A 26,491-nucleotide genomic window follows, 5' to 3' on the forward strand; every position below is an offset into this window, starting at 1 on the left:
TTCCTGGGATGATAGGACTATGAAGTGGAGAGAGATTAGGCAAACTGGGCCTGTTTTCTAGAGTTTTGAAGAATAAGAGGTGATCTCTTTGAAATCTACAAAATACTTAAAGCAAAAGACAGGGTAGATGCAGGTAAGTTGCTTTCCTTGCTGTATCTATATTCCATTCTATAGCAATATTATCTCTTCGGTTTCCCCTTCACATGATATTTTTTCTAAGATCTTGGATAAATAGAATGCCTTATCCACTGCATCAATGAGTACAAAGGTTTCAGCTGTCAATGTGCTCTGTACCACTCTCATTCTTCTGGCTTCACAAACTGAAGGACAACTTTTCTGATTTTCTTCAATGAGAAATGTTATGAACACACTTGTACGGAAAATTCATCGCCAGGTGGCAAAGAACATGTTGCTAAAAGTAATCAATTTCATGCCTTTGGCATCATTCTAAAGCCAGGAATTTCAGTATACACTTCTCAACGTTTGTTTTCTTTTTACGTTTGCTTCACTTTCAAGATGTCTTCAACTTTTGGACGTCTCATCACAAGACTAAGTTCTGACACATCAAAGATTGCATGCATATCAAACCAAAATTCTACACCTGCTTCATTTCAGCTTTGGAAGCAGCTGAATCTCTTTAGATAGAGCTGGCATGACTGGTTATCTATTACTCTCCAAGTAAGATTTATGATGTATAATTGTATCTGACTAATTGTGTTTTGTCTCCAAATCAACATATTTAAAAGCACCACAAGCCTGATTACTATTTTACATTTCTTTCTAATTTGATTAATAATATTCTTTTCAGTCTTATTAGAGTCAGCCCATTAAATTTTATCTACATGCATCATAAGGTTACCCAAAAGATTTCTACCATGGTGCCAATAAAACATTTGCAGAATCAGCATTGACTTGGGCACAAGCTAACTTTAGCAGATAAAGGCAAAACTAGTGCAGATGCTGGAAATCTGGATCAATCACAGAAAATACTAGAGACCATCAGCAGGTCTGGCAGCATCTGTGGAGAGTGAAACAAAGTTAATGTTTTGATAACTACTGTCACCAAAACGTACCACACCTAGGAAGTGTCATTAAATCCTAAAACACATTTATTCAACATTCAGACTTTCCCATTTATGTTAGATACCATCTCCGGAGGCTGGAGGAACACGACTGTCTAAGCAGGTTACCTTGAAGGTAAGCCTCTTTTATACGTATGGATCTACATCTACATACATGGGTAGCTAAAATGGCCAAAATAATTGAAATAATCTTTCCTGTTGTACATGCATCTACTCTGATCTCTCCATTGCCCAAGCATTCTTCAGGACCCCTGGCTATTAAACCAGCCTTTGCCATATAGGTCCCAACCAGTTTTCTTTACAGATACCCCTTAAATGTGATAGAGAAGGATGACTCTATATGTAAACTTGAATTATGCACTAAATTCTTCCCAATTTGCTCTACCTTGCTGAGTTGCCTCTCTTGCAGCTTTCTCTTCTAGTATACTGGTGGCTACAAACACCTCTTGATCATTGGGACCCAGCTTCTATCTTTTCTTCTGAGAAGTCTCTGCAATTTTTTTGCTATCTGGAGCCTCATCCAACCATGACCTCTCTCTCTTGTTAAAGCCTCTCTTGACTACTTCTGTCTGGCTGCCTACCAAAGGTTCTTTACACTGTATGTGATCTTTTCCCACTGATAGACATACCTCCTGAATTATTACTTGGACTTGAGCTATGTTTTTTTGTTTTTCGTTCTTGGACTCTCTTTTACCAATCCATGGCCCTCACCTCTTGTCCTTCTCCTGGATATCTAGCCAAACTTTATATTTGCCTCGAGACTTCCCATCTCATCCCATTATCCTGGTCTTTTTCCACTTACTTGACCCTCCTAGTGGTACAACACATGGAAAATTATTTAAGGCAGATAATCCCTGGATGAGTTTGCCATTTTTTTTCACCATGATCAGCAACGAAGAGTTGCAAGAGTCTTGCGAGAGTCAGTTCCTCTCAATTATCTCTCAACTTCAACTATCAGTTCCTCTCCCTCTGGGTCTAACTTGCAGATTACATGGGAATTTGATATATAATGTGCCTCACCATTATCACCTTCAACCATGTTCTCAGCATTTGAAAAAGCATGCACTCCTATTAGTTTTGACATATGTGCTTTTATGGTCTGATTTCCACATTGTATTATTAGTCTTTCCATCACATCCTGTAATTTTTCCCAGACATCTCCATTCCCTGTGTTCCTGTTTCTTATAATAAACAAAAGCACCAGAAGTGAAGTCTCTCCCAGATGATCTTATGCAACGTTTTAACGATTTCCAAATTTTTATGATACTTCAGCTTTGATAAATGGTTTCTTACCAAATATATTTCATTTAGATTGGTAGAGAAAATGTGAGCTAATAGTGTTCCTCCAGGGTCAGAGGATCATTACATTGTATGAGAGGCAATTTTGGATAATGGCCATATATCATTTGATATAGGCTATACAGTCAAATTATTTTCAAAGAATTTTTGGTATGTATTGGTCATACCAAAAACATGTGCAGTTTGTAATTTGGCTGATCTACGAGAATCTTGTGTATCATTTCATCAACCAGTGCATAACTTCTTTCACATAAGCCATTGCTGAGTGAACGGTCTGCAGCAGTGTTTATAACTACTATATTTAAGTTCTCACATGTCCCTGAACTTGTCATTTGTAAATTCTCCACCATCAAATGTTAGAAATTTCATTGGTCATCCAATGCAATGCCAACCCACTTTTCCATAACCTTACCCACTGCTATGTTTTTCCTTGTTTATTATTACATAGATGTGTTGAACCTGAAGATGTATTTATGAAATATAACTGATAAGTGCTTTGATCCTTGTCCATACTTTGAAGTCTATAGCCAGCACTTAATTATGTTCCCAAGCGATAGGGATACTTACAACTATGTGCAAAGGTACCTTCTGATATTTGATACATGTATCAAATTGAGATATGAATTATTCAACATGGAATTTCATTTCCACATCTACAACTTTGGCATCCTGGAATAGTAGCTTAATTTTTGTGATGAAGCATGGGCAAATTGGCTACACAAATTCCGGATGATTCTCTTCTTGTTAACCAGATCTTGTCTCCAGAAGTCAATAATACTTCTTGAACTTCTCAGTGAGAAATATTTATTTTCCTCATTGGAATACAACTATGTCCTGATCCAATGTATTGTAAACTTACAATAAATAAATACACTTCACACTGCCAGTCCCACTGTAATCATTAACTTAGCCCTGTCTGTTCTTCCTATTAGAATTACCTAACTTAACGTCGACCTTCTCCTCACTCACGCCACATGTTGACCTACTGCTCTGTTTCCCATCCCACAGTCACACAAGCTTAAACCCTTCTGAGTGGCACTAGCAAACCTTCCTGCCAGTTTTTTGGTGCTCCTCTAGTTTAGATACAACTCATTCCTTCTTGTACAGGTCCCACCTCTCCTGGAAGACATCCCAATCCAGATTCCAAACAAAAACCAAAAGAACTAAGGATGCTGTAAATCAGAGCCAAAAATAGAAATTGCTGGAAAAGCTCAGCAGCTCTGGCAGCATCTGTGAAAAGAAATCAGAGTTAACGCTTTAGGTTAAATGACCCTTCCTCAGAACTTCCTCAGAACAGAATGACCAACAAAAGCTCAGGATGTTGGCTGCATACATCATTCACAGACACTGGCATCCAATACCTGCCAGCCTGTCAGAGCCCTCATGGCACATCTTCAATACATTTGCAGGATGCTTCCGCATTTCAAAGTTGCACCTCAGGGTGCACCAACAACTAGCATTGCATTGCTCTTGCAAGGATGTTTTGCACAGAAGGGCAGCATTCAGCTCCCACACTGGACCAGGGTTCATTTCAGGGCTGTTTACTAACTCACAGCATCCATGCCTTGCCTTGTCATTTTTGTGCACTGCCCCCTCAGGGAGCTACCAGATTCACAGTACTTCTGACTTTCCTTGCCATTTAGCACAGACAGAATGCCAGGAAGATTGCAACTGTGGCCGGCCATTTTCAGTCATGTTAAAGGGAACATTTTTCAGTTGGGGAGTCCCAGGGCAGTCTCTGATAACACTTCTGGGGCTCGGACATGGTCAGTCAGACACTAGGGTGAAGAACCAAATGTCGAGCTGCTCACCACCCGTCTTGGCTTTTTCTGGCTTACTATGAGCTAGCTGTTTTCTCTTGAAATCATGCAAAGGGTGAGATCAAAGAGGATGGCACTTGCTATTTAGTGCTGCTGCAGGTGGGGGAAATGTGGTGATTTGTTCTGAGTGAGTGAGTAGCTGATACAGAGGACATGCAGTGTTGGTGGTGTCAATTGTTGGGGTGGGTGACAGCAACTGAGGGAAGACATTGCATGCAGTAGTGAAAGTGGTAGAGATAGCGCCTTGGTGGGAGGTGTGTTCAGTAAAAGAGACAGAGCGATTGTGAGGTAGCAGAGGGGAGATGGTGGCTTTCACCCTAGCAAAGTAGAAAAGGTCAAACTTCTTCCAAGAGTGCTGGGCATTCCTTCAGATGGCTGAGACTGCAATGATGTCAGGGACAACTAAGGTCCAGGATGGCAAGATTTGGTATCATGGCCTTCACTGCCAGTTCTGGGGAGAGAGGATGACCCTTTTCTGCATCACCTCGTCCACCAGGATCTCTAGCTCCTTCTGCACCAAGCAAAGTGCCATTTCCCTTTCTCTTCCATGTCTGGGGCAAATGCCAATCACTATGCAAGGCAGCTCTGGATTCACAGTGATTGTCTGAGCGCACATTAGCCTTCCAAAGTTGGTACCGGCACCTGGGATACCGGTTTGTTTTGAGATATCCCGGCAGTGGCAAGTTCGGACGGGTGTTGTATAAGAGCATCACCGTGAGAGCGAAGTAGATAGTTAATGAGGTGAATTTGGGACGATATGGTGAGAAATCTTACCGGGGCCTCTGGAGGGAAATCCTCACCCTGTGAAACTCAATGAATTGATGCTTAGCCAAAATGTTGCAAGATTCAGCTGCAAAATTTTGAAAAATAGGTCACAGAATAATTTCTACCTCACAATTTATTATACAAGTTATTGGATTTAGTTGGGACAGAAACTATGGGATAAATGTCTATTACACCAGGGCCCATAATTCATGTAATTCATTCACTCTCATAGCCTGACAAAACTGCTTCAGAAATCCCTCAGTGTCCCAAGGCTACCATTCTCATTATACTCATACCATTTATCATGGGAGCTAGTTTAAATTACCAGCGCCCTAAGAAGAGATTGACATCAGGAATGAGATGTAAAGTTATTTCTACATAATATTCGAAATTAATAACTTGTTTCATGGACTGGATCACATGTCCAGTTCAATTATTCATTGGCTGTGTAAAATGCACCACTATTTTCCACTTCACTGGTTTCTTCAGTTCTCGTAAAGGCTGAAAAATATTTTCTGTAAAAATTCTCTTTTTAAGATACTGACTGACCTGTTGTGTAGCTCTATCATTTTAAAAAAAAATATATTGCCGATTTCCAACATTTGTAGTTCTTTTTTCCTTTTTCTGAGCCTTCATACTTATACCAGTTAATATTCCAGTTATTAAATTACTCAGCTTTCAGAAAAAGTTTTATTATTCCTAATCTATGAATATAACATGTACAGCAGAATTTTAAACTTCGTAATGGTTAAGTGACATTATCCATTAAATAGCTAGATTAGACAGACTACCAAAGCCCTGGTCGGATCCTAGAGGTGTGCTGAACTAGTTGGTCTCAGCTCCAGTAGTATTAAGACTCCAATAATATAATCAAAACAGAACATGCAGGAAATACTCAGGCAGGTTTGGCAGAATTGGTGAAGAGAGAAACAAAGTTAATGCTTCAGGTCAATGACCTTTCATCAGAACAAATGGACCTTCACTCCAGCTGAGGTTTCAGCCCTGACCAGGAACAAGGAGGTGCTGTTGCCAAATATACTTTGTTACTGCACAAAAGAGTAGCTTTGCCAAATTAGCCTTTTGGCGGAGCTTTAGTTAATTTTTTATAAATATGGTATTTCATACTGCAGTCATTACATAACACAATACTTAGGGGACAACCTTCAAATTTTACCTGAGTTATCCATCCAAAGTTTTGGAAGCTGACTAGGATGGCCACAGACTCTGTTCCTATCAGTTTTGTTTGATAAAGGAACATGCATTATTAGGCTGTAGAGTTTTCAAAGTATGATCCAGCATAAGCCCCTAAACAAGCAAGACCTGTATTATGTCCAGTCTGGAATTGATTGATGGCTCATAACATGTATACTGCATCAAGTATCAAGTTATGGCCATCTCCAACAAGAAAGAATCCAACCATTTTCACTTGATATTCAATAAGAATACCATTGTCAGATCCCACACCATCCATATTCTAGGGTGTTATCATTGACCAGACTAACTTCTTTAAATTTTTTAATGGGACATGGAAGTTGCTGGCTAGGCCAGCATTTATCGCCCATTTCCTTCTGCCATTACAATGTGGATACAGGCAGTTCCCAGGTTGCGAATGAGTTCTGCTCTTGAGTCTGTTTGCAAGTTGATTGATATGCAAGTCGTAATACAGTGCAGGACAATATAAAGGACCCATTTGTAAGTACAGAAAATATTCATATGTCAGGTCTCTAAAATTACACCCAGGGATATGGGATTATGGGATCGCGTTCGTAATGCCAAGTATTTGTAAATTGGACATTGTAAATCAGGATCCCCTGCGCAAGATTTGAGGTACCATCAAAGAAATATTGATGAGTTGTCAAAGTGCATCTTGCAGCAGCTCACTATCACCAGTACCCATTACTACCCTCATTTGAAAATAAGTCATTGCTGGGCAAATATTGTGGAATTTACCACATCTAGAAATGTAGATGTACCTAAACTACATGAACTTCAGCCTTCAAGAAGGTGGCTGATCACCGTCTTCTCAAGAACAACTATATTAATCTTGCCAGCGATGTCCACATCCTGAAAATTAATTATAAAAAACTTTATCACATCTAGGGTGATGCTAATAGCCTTAAAGCCTCTGGGACATAGAGAAGAAATACTTGCTCATATTCCTGCTGTTGTTTGTTATCCAGAAACTAATGCTAGTAAAATATGTGTGTCAATTGGGTTCACATGCCCTACCCTCCAATGTCACTTAGTTTGCTGGTATTCACTGTCTCAACTCACACATGATAAATAGCCACTTGTATGAGGCACCTAAAGGAGTTCACAGTAATGTGACTACAGGCTACAGCTTAATCTCTGGCTGATCTGAATTCATAGACCTGTCAGTATCCTTCTGACAGCAGAATGCTTTTGGAAAATATTACAACAGCTCCCCCCATACTTCAAAGATGGAACATCCCTAAAGGTCCTCTCCATGTACGCGCTCACATAGGGTTAAGTTATGGTTTGTTCTGGCTGATGTGATGGTGACATGAGTGTGATTCTGCTGCCTACTTGTGGTGCTGGGCGAGAGGCCACATTTTTTTAGTTTTCCATTATTCCCACAGGAAAGTAAAAGCTTGAAGTCCTGATCCAGTCACCACATGAGGAGGAAACATGACGGGGGTAATGAATAAGAAATGAAGTTCTGAGACAGGATGTACTGTGCTTTTATTCTGTGACTCACAGTATAGAAGAAACAGTGCTTGATGGTGTCAATCTTTGTTTTTTCATTAGTTTCAGAGTACCATGTCATCAGATGTCTAATCTGTAGTTACATCTGTAGTACGGAATGGAAGTTGGTTTGATGTGCCTGCCTTAGACTGGGAGCTTACAGCCTCTTCCTCTTTGACGTTTATTGCCCCTTAGTGCAATGTGCCTAGACAGGAGATTAAAGGCAAAACAATTTCCTCTTCATGTGGGATTTGTAACTTTCTTTTATTTCACTGTTTATTGATTTAATCAGTTCAATGGGACAGCAACACAGACGTTTTATTGGCTTTTGTAGCTTTCTAAAATATAAATTCATGTTTCAACTTACAAATGAATGGATTAAGTCAGCGAAAAAGAGTCATTTTATCACACAAATTGTAGAATGGTCTTTAACTGCTCAAGTGAACTGGCATATATAAATGTTATGGTGTTTTTACTGTTGTGAGCATTGTACTCTAGTTTGTTTGTAGTTGCTCTCCTGGTGAGTCACATCAGTCATATACCTCCTGCACCTAAGAAAGAAAACAGACAATGGTGCTTTCTGTTGGCAAGAGCTTTGTAGGACCCAGATTGATTGAGAAATTCGATTCCCACCCCTGCATGGAAAAGCATCTAGGCTTAGAAGTCTGTTTCACATTCAAGAAGGATCTTGTGCTGAAACAGGTAAGTCAGAAGCCCACACAAGCATACAAGCATATGAATTAGGAGCAGAAATAGTACCTCAAGGCTGCTCTGCCATTCAATAAAAGCGTGGCTGATCTGTTTGTGTTTGAATTCCACATAGCCATCTACTCTGATAACCTTTTATTCTCTTGCCTGACAAGAATCTATCTGTTTGCACCTTAATATTTCAAGTATTAGCCTCGGGCCATTGACCTTGGGGTCAGCCTGCTGCAGTTGCCTGCTGGGCATTCCCAGGCAGCTCATTGGTGAACAGGATTTGAATTGCAGATCGGTGTACTGCTTAAAACAGTGCTGGCAGATCTTGAAAGATGGGGCAGTGATCAGAATTCGGGAGTGTGTGTCTGAGAAAAGGGAAGCAAATGGTAAAGGGAGGTGACGAGTAACTGAGTGACAGATGGGGCAATGATCAAGAGTAGGACAATGCAACATTTGGGAGGAGGAAGACTTGGTGATCGGGAGAAGAAGGAGTCAGCAATTGAGGCATTGAGGGGGCAGCAATTGAGTGGATAAAGAAGTAACTGGGAGGTTGAGAGGCAGGAATCAAGAAAAAGATAGAAAATTCATTAGGAGGGCAGGTGCCAGTGGTTGGGAGGAATAAGAACCAGTGATTGAGAGAAGTAAGGGCAGTGATTAGGAACCATAGCTAATAATGATAGAAGGAAGCGACACTGCAGCGATTGGAAGGGGCAGGGACTGGAAAGGGGAGGAAATCTGAAATAAAGTTTAGGTGGGTAATGATAGAGAGAGGGAAGGCAACAGCAATCATGATGGATTGAAGGCAGAGTTTTGTTAACAGTCAGGCACATTTGAGAAAAAGGACAACAGCTGAAAGAAGGAAAAGGTAAGTGAGGTGAAAGAGTTAATTAAAGTAGAATATATCTGACTAAGATATAGGCGTTTGATGTGCACATGTAAAGAGCCTAATCCCTATTTCAGGGTCTGCTTTTGGAGTACAGACACTAGGGATATCACATTTCTGGTATGTAACATGCATCTAAAGCCTCGTCCAACACATTGAAAGAATAAGCACCTATTTTGGTCATGAAACACAGGCACTTGCCACATTAAGGCTGGGCATCAGCTATATGTTGATTCTGTAATTAGAATCATCATACAATCCCTACAGTGTGGAAGCAGGCCATTCAGCCCATCGGGTCCACACCAACCCTCTGAAGACCATCACACTCAGAACCACCTCACTATCATATCCTCGTAACTCTGCATTTCCCATGGCTAATCCACCTAGCCCGCACATCCCTGGACACTTTGGCAATTTTAACATGGCCAATCTACCCAACCTGCACATCTTTGGACTGTGGGAGGAAACTGGAGCATGTAGAGGAAACCAGACATGGGGAGAATGTGCAAACTCCACACAGGCAGTCACTTGAGGGTGGAATCAAACCTGGGTCCCTGGCACTGTGAGTCAGCAATGCTAAACATGAGCTGCAATTATTTGGTTTTATTTCTTTTTCACCTTTTTAAAACGTTCAAGCTAACTGGGATACGGTGTGTTAATTTGGTGGACTGTTTGCGTGACATTCCTAATAATTGCTGATTTAGGTCAGTTTTGTGCTATAGGCCATGCTCACTAACAATGAGCCTAAGCTCAATTCAAATAGGACTCTTAAAGGCTGTAAATGGAGGACACTGTCATTCCACCATTTTGTATTGGTTTCGAACTCAAGTCTCGGTAGTGAAAAACTAATGCCTAGCCGATTACCAGTTTGATTCATTTTAAATTGAAATGAAATATTTTTTAATTATTGGCCAGGAACTTGATAGCTGCCTAGAGTATGGATCGATTTCTGGTGAAAAGTCAGCATTGGAATACAAGGAAACATTAGATAGACAATATTAGAGGAGGCTTGTCACAGAAAGGGAAATAAATAACTGAGGAGTTAGCTCAGTGTTGACAACAATGGAGAACACTAATTCGGTTGCAATGGATGGGACATTAGTGGTTAATAATAACAGTTAACACTGGAAATGTTTACTGTTGTTTTCATGAATGAAAAAATGTGCTCTCTTAGACAGCCGAGACCTGGAGTTAGAGTAAAAATGATTGTAGCCATAATCGTTTTTACTAAAAAGATAAATAGCATTATGCTCTGCACCCTTGAGTCAGGAGTGACCTTGCACAGTTTGGTTTGATAACTTACAGTCAGGATGATCTTAAGCTCACCTCAAGTCTCAGTGTCACACCACATGGAGTAGACCAGCACCAACTTGTTTTGCACAGAATAAAGAGACCATTCTGATCAACATAGAGCAAGTGATCAGATACATCAATATTGCATTGATGGAACCTGTTGTGATAGCTCTGAAAGCTTCCAAAGAAGCTCGTGCTGCTGTCAGAGAAGCTGTAAAGTTACTGTTGAAGTACACCCATCTGCAGAGGAGCTCAGATTACTGTCACCTTGGGACTGAGTCCACAATTGAAATGAGAGTAAGTGGCTCACCTTCATTTAATTCTGACAACAGAATGACATGAATTTACAATCAGGTTCTGTCAGCTCTGTACCCTCAGCCAGATATTTCCCAAGTTTACATTTCCTGTTGACAAGTGGTACCAGATGTAATTTGTACAGAGGGAAGAATTGTAGAATCAGAGAAATTCGTCTCACAGGGTTCAGTCTATTGTGCTTCTGCTAAATCTCTGAAAGAACCCTCTATTAATCTAATTCTCTTTTCACCCATCCTTTTGAAATGCTCTTTTAAAATAATCCATTTCCTTTAGAAAACCCATTATAGATTCTTCCCATATTAGTATTAGGGATCATGAGTATTCTGCAGATTATGCCTTATTTGCTGACAGCCACGGAGTTCAAAGGAGTAAGAGGAAATTTCAGGGATTGATCAGGTGAATATAGTAAAGCATAAATGTTTCAAAGATACATGTGATAAGTGATCTGTGGCTTGGAGTAGTGATTTATTAGAACTTACAGGAGAATTTCACTCAATGTATAGGTGAGTTACTGTGGCATGTTTGACAATGTAAGGGACCTTGCAGCAATTTTGAGGGCCCCAATTCTTCTACATTGGTGTGGGTCTATCTTAGTTTACATCTTATTTTACATCTTAGTTTACAAATAATTTGCTCTACATTCCAATTCTATTGTTGTAGGAGTGGAAGAAGCATTACTTGTGTCCAAGAACAAGACTACATCTTACTGCTCAGTGTGTTTGTTTTTTCATAACTTGGAATCCTCGGTCACACGTACACTACATTACACAGTTGGAGAGCTCATGTACCAAAGGAGGAGGGGCAAATGGTTCTAACATATGAAGAACAGGGATTTACTGCCCAGACAGTAACCAACACTATCAATGGCCTACTATACTTTGGGAAATGTGGTATTGTGATATAACTGGATTCTCATATACTAATCAGTGTAAAATACATAGATGTATTAGTCTTTCTGAATGCTGAGAATCTGCAGCAATTAACTCATTCTGTCTCCCAAGAACCTATTCCTCATCTACAAGGCACAAGTTAGGAGTGTGTTGGAATTCTCTCCATTTGCCCTGAACACTATCCAGCACAAAGCAGTCCACTTGATTGCACACCTCCAACTCCCACCACAGCCTTGATCACTCTCCATAAGCAACCCACCATCCTGACTCAGAACTATATTGCCTTCAGTGTTTCCATTATTTACAATACTGAGAACAGAGACAAATTGTAATTTGTAGATTTTGGTCAAAATCCTGGAACTCCTTTCCTAACAGCACTCTGGGTTTACTTACAACAAAAGCACTGCAGCAGTTCAAGAAGGCAGCTCACTGCCACCCTCTCCAGAGCATTTACAAACAGGCAATACATGCTGGCATTTCTAGTGTCACTCATGTCGCATGAATGATTTAATTTTTAAAAGATGGAGCAGTAGTCACTTGTTTAATACATATATGGGCAATCAATTAGTTGATACTGCAGCGCTGGAAGGTGGGATGACATTTAGGTGCTTTGGCAACATGCTTAAGCAGCATAAGTGCCTGCTATTTACCCCACTTACCCGTACCACCATTCACTGGTCACTTAACGACCTCCTCCTGCTGGTGCTGGGGTGTTACCTGTGACAGGGTTATTTTTAAATCATCTTGTGTTTTCATTAAGCATGGATAGGCTACTGTGCCCTATCACTTACACTTAGAGGCTCAATTGCATCATAAGCTGGAGTTAATATTCACTTTGTAGGAGACACTTTATACATATTTCATACTTTCAAGATATTCCAGTAATGGTGATCTCTTTTAAATGCTTTATTTACAACCAGCTACTCAAGTTCCAATCGAAAACAGCAGAGCCACCTCTCGGCATTATTTTAACTAAAGGGTAAAAGCAGAACCAACTGTCTACAAGCTCTGACTAGTCTGTTTGAAATCCAGATTCAGCATGCAATTCTGGCCCTAATTTATGATTCTCATAACTTGAACATACTTGATGAGTTAAACACACACCGACAGATTTATCACACATGTGGGCAGCACAGTGGCTCAGTGAGTAACATTGCTGCCTCACAGCACCAAGAACCCGGGTTTGATTCCACCCTTAGGCCACTGTCAGTGTGGAGTTTGCACGTTCTCCCCGTGTCTGCGTGGGTTTCTTCCACGTGTTCTGATTTCCTCCCACAGTTCAAAGATGTGCAAGTCAGGTGGATTGACCATTGGAAATGCAAGGTTTACAGCGATGGTGTAAAGAGGGGTGTGTCTGGATCGGATGCTGTTTGGAGAGCTTGTATGGACTTGATGGGCCAAATGTAGGCTTCCACTCTGTAGGGATTCAGTGATTCTAACTGCTGATTTTCATGAGATGGTAAATGGGAGTTCCTCACACCCATTTATTCTGAAAGTGTGGAGTGCTGGCACACAATATGTGACAGAGTAGCTCAGAGATTGAGGGAGAAGACACACTGGTTCTCAAACACCATATTGGATGTTTTGGTGGAGGAGGTCTAAAGAAGTCAGGTGCATTTAGTGGGAAAGGATGCCACCTAGTCCTTTTCAACCTCCTGTTCCTCTTTCCTACACTTTGTCTGGGCTTGGTCGTCGTCTCATTCCATCTTCCACAAGAAAGATATCCCTGATGAAGCATTCCCTTTCACTAGGTGTTGACTACATTGGTGTCCAGTAAGATCGAATAGCATGGCGCTTACAATTTTTAGGTGACTTCCTCATAGGATTTCTTGAATGAATATTGCTGTTATGTGGCTGAAGTTTAAGTATTCCAAAAGATTTCCTAATGTGTCTCAGCTCCAGCCCTCAATAATCACAGATGATATGTGACATCAGTGCTTCACAATACATGAGAAAGGCAGATGAATTTGCATGCAAAAGTCCCCAAAATACACCGGAAAGTTTACTCATGAGGGCAAACAATCAGAGAAATGGTGACCCTGTAAATAGCATGGAAGGAGTTGTGAGGAGCTGCTCTTCCAATCACAGGCTGTCCCCTGTTGTAGATAGGTCCACTCGGTGATTCAGCCCAAGACTGATCCAAATTCAATCACTCTGAAAATGTGCTGAAAGAGTATCACAAATGTCTCCCTACTTCAGGCCAGTTTTCTTCCCACACCTCCCACCTGCTTCTACAAACCTTTCCATAAGTTCAAGAGGTGGAGTTTGTGAGAAGTAGGGGTGGATATTGGGTGAAGAGAGAAAATCACAGTTCTGACTGTGGAATGGTGGCTCAGTGGTTAGCACTGCTGCCTCATAACTCCAGGGACCTAGGTTTGATTCCAGCCTCAGGCAACTGTCTGTGTGGAGTTTGCACATTTTCCCCGTGCCTATGTGGGTTCCCTCTGGGTGCTCTGGTTTCTTCCCATAGTCCAAAGGCATGCAGGTTAGGTGGATTGGCTATGTTAAATTGCCCACAGTGTGCTGGTTGGGTGGATTAGCCATGGGGAAATACAGGGAAAGGGTGGGTCTGGGTGGGATGGTCCTCTTCAGAGGGTTGGTGTGAACTTGATGGGCCTAATGGCCTGTTTCTACACAGGGATTCTATTACTGTCAGTGTCAGTCAGACTGGAAAACCAGTATCTGAGCTTTGCACCTCTTGCCATGAGGGGTTTTGTTTTGCTTTTTTTTCAGTGTTCATTGCACTTCTGTTCAGGGCTCATATTTTCTACTTTCTCCTGGAGGCAGCGGTCTGTTGCTGGAAATTGAATTGAAGATATTGCTCACAGCTTTCTGCTTTGTCTGATGCAGTAATTAAGTCCTCTGAGCTCAGCGATGTTGGTACTTACTCTATCCAATCAATAACTATGCTGTGGACACTGTACCTAATCCCATATTGCCCTTAGGGATGTCAAATATTGATCAAAATCAATTGGAAAAACATTTAGGAGCATTTGACACTCATCTGACAATCCATTATTTCCTTCAGTAGTTTGAATCTTTATTTTAAGTCTGTATGAATTGCAAACACCACTGCGCACATGTGAAAATATAGCTTTGAAGCCAAACTTCACAAGCAGCAGCAGTGGAGGGGGGCAGAGGACAGTGCGGTGGGAGAGTGAAGGTTGGTGCTGGTGGAAGGGAGGGTTGGTGCTAATAGCTATAGGCGGCAGTGTGATGTCATCATCACCCGTCTGCAGACATGCAGGCAGATGTCTTTCGTGACCTCCTTCACCTTGACAACACACATGCTATTATTTTAAATGCTCAAACCAGAGACAAATTATAATTTGTACATTTGCCAAGTGGTAGCCTGCGACTTTCATATTCATTTCACATTAAGAGAGATCAGTGGCTTGTGGAGGACTGGCTTCAAGCATCATTGTTATCTGTGAGTTTCAGTTTAGTAATTGTAATGGGACTCCAACAATCTCAAAGGCCTAAAAATTGTCAAACTTGGTCAACTGCAAGGTCACAAGGTACGTCTCTACGGGCGATGGAGGTAAAGGGGTAGAAGGAGCCGGGATTAGATGGGGGAGATAGTAGGAACTGCCAATGCTGGAGATGTAAACTAAATAGTACTGCCATCTTCACAGGTCATAATATAACACTGTATGATAACTTAAATATGTTTTCAATACAGTGATTGATGATAGGCTTTGTTCTTAAAAGGTGAATGGCTATTGAATTAATTGGCATTGTGAAAGTGGAAACTATGACAGAAGTTGTTGGAGAAACATAGCAGCTCTGGCAGCATCTGTGAAGAAAAATCCTTCTTCAGAACTTCTGAAGTCAATGGATAAAGTGTTCTTCTGCATGGAACAATAGTGTTATTTAGATTTGACTGACAGTGGTCTGACATGATTTAATCTTTTCATGAATTGACAGCTTAGACATCTGTTCTCTTACTTTGATTGTTAAACAGATGGCTGAGTTTACAATTACTTCAAAAGATTTTAAGGTATTTAGCTCTGGAGGTTTTGTTTATATAGATATGCAAAAGGAATTTCATTTCTGTTAATTGCTGCTGGTTTTGTCAGCCCCAAAAAAGCTTATTAAAGGTTGTAAAAGTTTTTTTTCACTGTTAAATACTCCTTTTCAAGTCCAGAGTTCCTTTTCATGTTAAAATCAGTTTCATGTGTTGAACTTCTAGAAATCCCTCAAAAGCAGCAAGAATGCAACCATTACAGTCAAGCAATAAGATGTGACTTGATGTTAAGATGTTAAGGGAAGGGATCCAAAAGGAATTAAAACCTGAAGGACCACGAGAGCCTGACCAGTTGTTCCCATCACGATATTCCTACTAATCACACAAAAAGCCACAGGTTGACTACTAAATGTCTAATGTTCTATTAGAAGGCAGAAAACTCCTCTCTGAATTAATTTTGTCAAGCCAATGCATATAACTTTGTTTTCTGGACCCAAATATTTCTGATCTGGATAAAAAAATCCATAAATGTTAAAATTGATATTGGCAATGAAGACCTCCACATACTGAATACTTCAGATTTATCAGATGCTGACTTTAAAAAGCTAAACAAAGTATGGTGGACAGTTGAAGATCAACTACAGTGAAGCTCCATTTCTGAAATCCCCATCTGAAATTCATGTCATTCAGACATGAACAGACAGAGACAATTAATCAATTGGTAAGCAATTTCAGAGACAATAGTCTCGACTGAAATTTTACAGCAGCGGAGCTAGCCAACAAAGCAATCAAGTTTGCACTAGCATCTACCTCCATGGAAATATTCCAGAAAGTCTTCTTGAACCAACTGATAAGGAATAGCATGGAGGCACTATTACAAAGTAGGTACAAGTATGAAGCTATAATGACTAGACAGCTCTGTGCAATTTATCCACCACTGGCTTGATCGCCTATTCAGGCAAGGCTGGTAGCCAACGCAGATGGTGTGTCCTCACACATGCACCTAGAAATTTCAATGATGTTTGCTAGATCAGACTCAACCCAAGGCACAAGCCTAAACATAGCAATGGAAATCAGCATTACAAGAGAATAATGCAATTTCAAACCAAATTTACCGTTAGCAAATTTGGGAGCATAAGGAAACCCTTTCTTTCATTCATTCACAGGATGAGAACATCACTGGCTAGGTCAGCATTCATTGTCCACAGGGCAGTTAAGAGTCAACCACATTGCTGTGGATCTGGAGACACTTGTAGGCCAGACCAGGTAAGGAAGGCAATTTCCTTCCCTAAAGGGCATTAGTGTACCAGACAGGTTTTTCTGACAATTGGCAATGGATTCATGGTCACAAGTAGATTCTTAATTCCAGATTTTTTTTCAATTGAATTCAATTCAAATTCCACCATTTGCTGTGGCAGGATTTGAACCCAGGTCCCACTCTGAAGAAGTGTCTAGGCCTGAAACATCAGCTTTCCTGCTCCTCTGATGCTGCTTGGCCTGCTGTGTTCATCCAGCTCTACACCTTGTTATCCCAGAAACATTATATGGGTCTCTGGACCAACAGTCCAGTGATAATACCACTACGCCATTGCCTCCCCTAATAACCATAAATATGCTTTGAAAATTTATAAATCAATTGTTTTCTATAACTATGATCAAACACAATATAATTATTTAAAGGAATGTAACTAGTTTTTGATTCTTGAAGGGCAAAACTTTAATTCAGAAGATAGGAGGATGATGTATTTCAGGAGTGCATCTAACACTTTGTCCATAACTAGTCACCCTGAGACAGGATATGATTTATGATGCCATGTAGGTTGTAGTCAAAACTGTGTAGCAGTCTACAGATCAGGCATTGTTTGATCGCTGTTGATGGAAATTCTGGACAAATCAAGTCCAGTGTGAAGTATGGCTTGATAGACCACAAGTTTAATTTTTGTAACTTGTCTAATGTGGGGATCAATAACTGAACATATGCACAACAAATTGTAAATGTAAATTGTAAATATAGAAAAGAATACATAGGTTTAGTATACACAAAAGGAAAGAAAATAACAGTTTTACACTAAAAACTACTTGAAATGGTCTTATTACAAACATCAAAAATAAATATTCAACCGTTTTCCCCTCAAAAACAATCTCATAGATCTTCAAACCTCAGTGAAGGATCACCCTGATTCTACTTTAACATACTTGATTAATGGACATGACTGTGCATGGTTTTATTCCAGCAAAAGTCTGCATTCACGTGATACTATCTCTTTAGTCAATGCCCATTTCCAAGACCCTTAAGTAAGCTGCTAAAATAGCTCACTTATTTCTTAAAATTGTCTTCCACAGCCTTCTGTTTCTGGAACTTTTATCTTACTGACCTTAAAACTGCCCAGGACATCTTCTCAGTTCTGACAGTTTTGGGTAGCCATGACTTGGAGGTGTCAGTGTTGGACTGGGGTGGACAAAAGTTTTGGCGACTGCTGACATTCCTTTACTGCCCATTTTTCTGAAGAAGGATCCCGACCCGAAACGTCAACTTTCCTGCTCCTCTGATGCGGCCTGGCCTGCTGTGCTCCTCCAGCTCCACACTGTGTTATCTCTTACCCTTTACTGCCCCATACCTATTCTCTCTGCTAGAAACCTGCCAGGTAACACTATTTGAATTTACCTGTCCAAAGGTTCCCAAAAGCAGACTGAGATTTCTCAATGGTTCATGACTTCTCTGAGCAGCTGTGAATCATCATCTCTTTCAGGAGTAGTCCTGCTTCTATAATAAAAAATGGGGTGATGTGTGGGGGGCATGTCTGAAGAGCCTGCCTGTGTAATAGAACCATCAACGTCAGTAGTGCTGTATACCCACACTTTTATCCCATGTTCTAGAAATTTACAGAAAGGAATATGGGTACAGAAATCACAGAATAAGCTCCGAGCTGCCATTTATGAAGCATTCTCACCTTCAGTCTGATATGAGTGGAGACATGAAAATCCAGTCCATTGTACTGAGGCTAATGTTCACTTCAGGAAGCCATCAAGAAGGACAATGTTCATTTTTATCAAAATGTCAGCAGCCACTCTTTCTATCCATTTTTAGTATTGCGCTTCCAGCCGCAAAATTTGAAAGGCAAACAAAGAATTTGTGTTTGCTAAACCTGGTGTGACACAAAGAAATGTCAACCCTATTTTTGTTCAATATGTGAACGTTTTTAATGACCTGCTTCAGCAGATGACAGAACCTTTGTAAGTGTTAAGGTTATCAGAATATTCACACTTCTAGTGTTAGTGAAGCTGTCTGTTACTGTCACTTTTTATGCTCTTTAAGCATAGTCACAATGACTTGAATTCTCTGCCACGTTTTTCAGGAAGAACTCTCAATATCAGTTTCTTCATCTCACCAGCAGCCATTGAAATCCAAACTGTTCAGATTAATGTTGACTTTTCTAATATTTGGAGCGATACTGGTAATGCCCCAGAACACACCTGATGTGAATGGATATGTGTTTCTGAAAAGGAAAGATTGCTAGCTATTAACACTGCGGATACACTTGCCAAATATTCGAGTAGCAGTTAAACTCAATGATTATTTTAGAAATTTTATCAGGATGAATAAGAAAGTGGCTGAGGTGCAACAGGAGTTTTGTTTCTGTGACTGTACTGTGGAAGGAAAATAAACTTGCATTTTTAAAGCACTTTTCACAACTTCAGAATTTCCTGAAGGGTGTTAAAGCCAATGGAGTATTTTTGAAGTCATCACTGTAACATTATGAGACTTTAGCAGTAATTCTCTGCAAAGTTATTTCAGTTCTATGCATGTGTAGCTACCAGAACCTGGTCGTAGCACCTCCTTTGACATCCATTGCTGTTCATCCTCATTCTCTTCTTCTTCCAAACACTGGATTCCAATTGGACTATGCTTTGTTGTAATGAGTAATGTTGCTTTGAGTTGGACAGTGGTGGACGGAAACAATTCAAACAAATGGCACAAATTTTCATGCAAGCCTAAGTTCTTATTGGAAGTAAAATATGAAGAATGCTGGACCAGAATGGACAAAAATAAAGCTGAATGGATCTTGTAACCAGCCATTAAACTTACTTCTATGAATAAAATTCAGTGTTCAGTGATGGAGAATGACAACAATGGCTTCATTCCATCAGCCCTGTATTTACATTACCAAAGCATTTGTAAAGGGCAGTGGCAATAAAATACTCGCTTTCATTTGCCCGTGGCAGTACATACTGAAGAATTCTAAACAGGATACATACAACATCTGCCCCATTCACTACTGTTTTATATCACAGAAGGGACTAAAGCAGCCATACTGCCCTTTTCTTTCACATATGCAGGCAAGGCACTTGAAAATGCCTGGACCCATTTAAGGTGGTTTTTTTTAATGCATTTTAGGGCCAGCCAAGATGTCAATCTTTGAAATTGGCCTTTATTACATTTGTTCTCTGCCCGTAAAAGGGACAAACTGAAATCCAACTTCCATACCTACCAAATGCACTGCAATCTTGTTTTTCTCCTTTTCACTTTTCTTTTTGTTTTCTCTTTGTATCTTTACTTACCTCTTGTCCGAAGCTCAGAAGGCATCAGCAGCAGTGAGAGCCCAGCACAGGCCTCAAGTGGGCCCAGCACGTAGGATAGAGAGCCCAGCGTGAACCTCAGTTGAGCCTAGTGCAGAAGAGAGTGGGCCTTTATTTGCCTTCCAGGCCGAGCACAGAGCCAAGCCTTGGAATTGGCAGCTGCTACATCAACGGAGGGGGCATTGGCAAGGTAGGCCCAGCAGGAGTAGATGTCACCTGAGGATAGGCGGCTTCAATATTGGTTGGGTCCAGTGTAGACGGAGGCGAAGCAGTGGAGGAGAGATGGCAGCGCAGGTGTCGTTGGCAGTGATGAGTTGGCTCTGGACTGAAGGACTGAAGGACTCTCTTAAGCTTTTTCTTTCTTTTTACCTTATTCTTAAATTATTCAAATTGGTGCCAAATTGTGGCAACAAATGAAAGCTTTTCACTGTATTTTATTGTATTCTGATTGTAAAATACATTCGACAATAAATCATTTGTTCATCATGTTATCAATAAATTCCAATTTGAGAAAATAATACTGAGCCTGCCACAAGTGCTGAATATGGTGTTAATAATAAACTGGATAACATCCGCTAGTCAAGGTAAGAGGCTATCAATGTTTCACTTGCTGTCACGTCTTAGGAAAACAAGGAGGAAACACTTTTTACAGACACATTTATATTGATTTCAGCTCCTGCCTCCCATTAGCTCAACTCTCTGGTGTTCAGATGAATTTTGAATCACTGGAGTCTATTGATTAGGAAGAGCTCATTTCCACTGGAGTTTAGTGCTTGCCAGTGACCATGAGCTCTGGTCATGATAAATGCTGCACTAGCAGAGGCAGCATCTGCAAAGAGATCCAATGCCTGGGGACAGCAATGACATAATGCCCTACAGAAAGCCTGCAATTGTGCATTGCTTATGTTATCCTTTTTAACAATAAAAATCCAGGACAAGGTTAACATGGTAGCAAAAGAGCCAACAAATGTTTATTACAACTCCTTAATATATACAAATTTTACATTCACAGGCACATCAGTATATGTGCTGATGTTATACACAGAGTATAATGCTCCTTGTAATGCTTCACGTGACCTGAGTTAAGATAGAGTCTGAGACTTTTGCACCCTCTGGTCACATGCTTTAACACAGAATTAACGTAAAGAGGATGTCTCTGAAAGGTATACTTATATCCTGACTTCAGTGATACCTTCAAGCTCTCACTGGCATCGTATGGCATTCCCACTGACACCTGGGAATCACTGGCCCAAGACCGTCCAAAGTGGAGGGGGAGAATCTGGGAAGGTGTCAAGAACCTTCAGAGTTATCATCGGGAAAGAGGAGAAGCTAGGTGAAAGGAGCATGCTGCCACACCAACACCCCATCCACCACTTTCCGTGACCACCTTCTGCCCCAGGTGTGACAGAGCCTGTGGTAGCCCCATCGGACAGTACAACCACCTACGGACTCACCCTGAGTGTGGAAGAGAAGCCTCCTCATCTGCAAGGGACCGCCGATGATGATGATATCCTGACTATGAGACATGGCACAATATCTTTGACTTTCGACAAATCAGTAATCTTGTCTGGCAATGATGTTAGGACATAATATCAATGTGTACACATGATAACCTGGTAGCTATAGCAGAACCACTCATATGTCACCTATGAAACACAATCTGTCACCTGAGATGTTATTTGGGACAGCACATTCTTAATTGCTAACAACACTCCCTCCCATCCACTATCACCACAAAAATACTTAATTAGTATTGACAAAGATTCACTTTTAGATTGAATGCCATTCTCAAGCTATCTTCGCATAATTGCCTTCTTTCAAACTGTCCCACATTGGCTGTCTAACATGTCCATCCACTTGCTGCAAAACCTTTTCACGTTATTTAGAAAGTAAAAATATGTGTATTACCCAAAGGGTGATTCTTAACAATTAGACAAAAAGTCTATCATTCTAACTCCTATAATTGTATGACTAACAATGTTCAAAGTATGTGAAAAAGTTACAGTCCATTACCAAATCCCTAATGACTTTTCTCCAGGATTTTTAGCAACAATTGACCCAATGATTAACCTTCACTTCCTAGAGACTACAGGCTTATCCAAATAAAAGGAAATCACATTTATATAAGGCCTTTCTTACTTTAGGATGACACAAATGCTTCACAATCATGAAGTGCATTTGAAGTGTAGTCACTGTTGTCGAAAATGTTGCTATTAATTCATGCATGCAAACTCAAATAAACAACAATGAAATGTTGACCCATTGCTATGTTTTAGTGATGTCAATTGAGGAATAAATATTGACCAACACACTAGAGAAAACTCTGCTGCTGTTCTTTAAAATAGTCAAAAGTTACACATCCAACAATTTTATTTGAAATCACAAGCTTTTCTAGCGCTGCCCCTTCGTCAGGTGATGTGAAGACAGCACCCAGGCACAGACTTTATAATCAGACAGATCAAAAGATCATAGAAACGGTGTGATTGGAGTGTCGACAGGTCAAATAATGCATCTCTGCAGGTCTACAGACAAGCCCTGTGCATACACAGGATCTGCTCAGACGAGGAGGAATGTGACAGACACCTAAAGATGCTGAAAGACGCCCTTATAAGAACAGGATATGATGCTCAACTCATCGATCACCAGTTCCAATGTGCCACAACGAAAAACTGCAACAACCTCCTCTGAAGACAGATGCAGAATTCGACCGATAGAGTACCCTCATCATCCAGTACTTCCCTGGAGTGGAGAAACTATGCCACATTCTTCGCAGCCTTCAACATGTTCATTGATGAACATCATACCGAGATCATTCCTATGCCTCCACTTCTCACATTCAAACAACCGCCAAACTTTAAACAGACTGTTGTTTGCAGCAAATTACCCAGCCTTCAGGACAACATCAACCACCATACCACACAACTCTGCCTTGGCAACCGCTGCAAGATGTGCCAGATCATTGACATAGGTACTATCATCTCATGTGGGAACACACCCACCACGTATACGGCAGATACTCATGAAACTCAGCCAGTGTTGTCTACCTCATACGCTGCAGGTAAGGATGCCCCAAGGCATGGTATATTGTTGAGACCATGCAGATGCTATGACAACAAAATACTGGACACCATGCAACAATCACCAGACAGGAATGTTCCTTCCCAGTCCTTCCCACTTCAGCGATCAAGGACATTCAGCTTTCACTCTTCAGGTAAGCATCCTCCGAGGCAGCCTTCGAGATACACAACACAGAATCGCCAAGCAGAAACTAATAGCTAAGTTCCCTACCCAGTAAATCGTATCAGTAAATGACATCTCTAACAGTGTGGCATTTCTTCAGTACATCTAAGGGGTGTCAATCAGGTTTCTGGGTTTATGCTATTGGACTCACGGTGGCTCGGTGGTTAGCACTGAGCTGCCTCACAGTGCCAGGGACCTGGATTCTATTTCACCCTTGGGCGACTATGAAGGTAGCCTCAACCGTGATCTTGGGTTCATGTCATGCTACATGTGACCCCACCACACTGTTCTGTATGTGTAAAATCTTCCTTACAGTCCTGTTTTGACACCATCACCTTGATAACCTGTTGTTATCTGTCCACCTTAATTAGTTTGTACAGTTTTAGATTACTTATTACTTTGGGTAGACCCTCGGCATGTACTCTTATACCTAGCATGTTATTCCAATCATTTGGTTTGTCTCCAGCACCATGTTATTTTTAATATTTTCTAATTATCTCTCTGATTCACCACCACCTTCTCAAAGGCAACTAGGGATGGGCAAGAAATGCTGACCAGCCAGCGACACCAACATCCCACAAATGAATAATTTTAAAAGATCGGATTATAGGTCAACCTTTCGCTTGTTATTCAGCTGTTGATAATTTACTCACACCATCTGACACTGTTGATCACTTGCAGAGACCTATTATTCGACCTGTCTACACTCCACTCACACAATTTGTATGAGTTTTTGATCTCTCTGATTATAAAGTCTGCAACCGGGTGGTGTCTTCACTTCATCTGACGAAGGGGCTGTGCTGCAAAAGCTTGTGTTTCCAAACAAACCTGTTGGACTATAACCTGGTATCATGTGACTTTTGGCCTTGTTCACCCCAGTTCAACACTGGCACCTCCACAGTAATGGCTTCAAAATAGTGCCAGAGGATATTTTATGTCCACTTGAAAGGGCCCTAATTTAAAGTCGTACCAGTAAATGACATCTCTAACAGTGTGGCATTTCTTCAGTACATCTAAGGGGTGTCAATCAGGTTTCTGGGTTTATGCTATTGGACTCACAGTGGCTCAGTGGTTAGCACTGAGCTGCCTCACAGTGCCAGGGACCTGGATTCTATTTCACCCTTGGGCGACTATCTGTGTGGAGTTTGCCCATTCTCCCTGAGTCTGCATGGGTTTTCTCCTGGTGGTCTGGTTTCCTCCATAGTCCAAAGATGCGTAGGTTAGGTGGATTGGCCATTCTAAATTGCCCATGGTGTTCAGGGATGTGCAGGGTAAGTGGGTGCAACATGGGAAATGTGGGGTTACAAGGATAGGATAGAGGTTTGGGTCTGGGTGGGGTGCTCTTCAGAGGGTTGGCGTGGACTTGATGGGCCAAATAGCCTTCTTCCACTCTGTAGGGATTCTATGACTTGAGCCCCCAACCTTCTGGCTCTGAAATAGTCCTATGTGATCATTTACAGTTTTTGGTTCGCCAATACTGAAATTTCCAAGTCAGTAGTTTAGCTCAGTTCAATCTCAAATGTAACAGTTTAACATTTACCGAAGGACCTCTCTCTGCCTACTACATAGGTAATGTGGGAGCATTGGGTGTAAACTCATTCGTGACCATGTCATGGTTTCTTTGGTGTTAGTGGAGAGTTGTTAAAATGACGTACATGCCACTTAGATTAACTTCCACTAGATTTCCCACATGACTGCTAGACGCAAACATGAGAGACCCAGCAGTTGTCAACAACGTTGATTTGCTAATATGCAGCAGTTAGAAGAAACACATCGGAAAAATATCCTGTGAGAAGAGCCTTTGGAAATGGTGACTCTCTCTCAGGACTTCACTGCTAAGATATTGGCAAAAGACCCACTTATGTCACTAAGTGATGTTACAATCAAACATCAGTCAATGTTACAGCCGCAGGGCAGGAAATCATCTCAGGAGTTTCATCGATGTGGTGCTGCCCACTAATGGCTGATACAATTACTCCTAAAGATGTTCTTCTGACAGGAGACCATCTGCTGAGATAAATGTGAATTAGATAATGACGATTAAGAGACAGTCAGTGCAAGGAGGAAGGCACTTCAGAATCTATAAATAAAAATCAGCTTTTCTTTTTCATGAATGTTACTCAACCAGCAAAAAGATTTTATACCATTGTTTTGCTTGCCATTTTGTCTCACTGCCTCCTCCAGGCCTTGCACAACCTATAGCTCAGATTATAAAGCGTATTAATAAAGTGAAGAGGGGGCTGTTTCCTCTTGGGAGTCATTTACAGGGAGTCATCAATTAAAGTAGTCATTAGGAGAATGATGCAAGAGTTGAGGAGAACTTTCTTTATGGAGAGTGTTAGAGCATGGAATGACTTGCTACAGATAATAGTTGAAGCAGACATTGAACTTTTTGAAAGAAAATTGGAAAAAAAAACAGTTAAACAATGGATGACTGTGGGGAGAGAGCAGTGCAGTGGGATTAATGTAAACCGTTCTTAAAAGAGTGCACAGCAAAATTTGCCTCCTAATTATAAACTTCAAAACTCCTTTTTGGATGAAAGCTGATTTTCCAGTCAGTACCAAATCTGATAGGCATGCTTGCTCCATTTGCAACACCATAACTGAAACTAGAAAATCAGTGGATGATGGACACTGAAATAGAATTTTATCTAGGTTTGTCTAGGGCCCATGAATCAGTGCAGTTAGACTAGAACCTTCCCAGTAAGAGGCTCAAGGTTAGTCCAAATTTCCTTGGGCCTCATTTCAAGAATTTAGGTCAACTACAGGAACTGCAGCTTACCCACATGAAGACTTGAATACTGAGCCACTTGCCTTAACAGTGGCTCAAAGCTAAGTCCCAAAAAAGAGAGGAATGGACTGGCAATGGATATGGGCTTGATTGTGAATGCTGTGGAGATGCAACAAGAATCCTGCTCCTCTTGGTTCCAAGGCATTCTTTTCAAAATAAATGA

Source organism: Rhincodon typus, chromosome 2, assembly GCF_021869965.1.
Source record: "Rhincodon typus isolate 14 chromosome 2, sRhiTyp1.1, whole genome shotgun sequence".
Taxonomy (NCBI): domain Eukaryota; kingdom Metazoa; phylum Chordata; class Chondrichthyes; order Orectolobiformes; family Rhincodontidae; genus Rhincodon; species Rhincodon typus.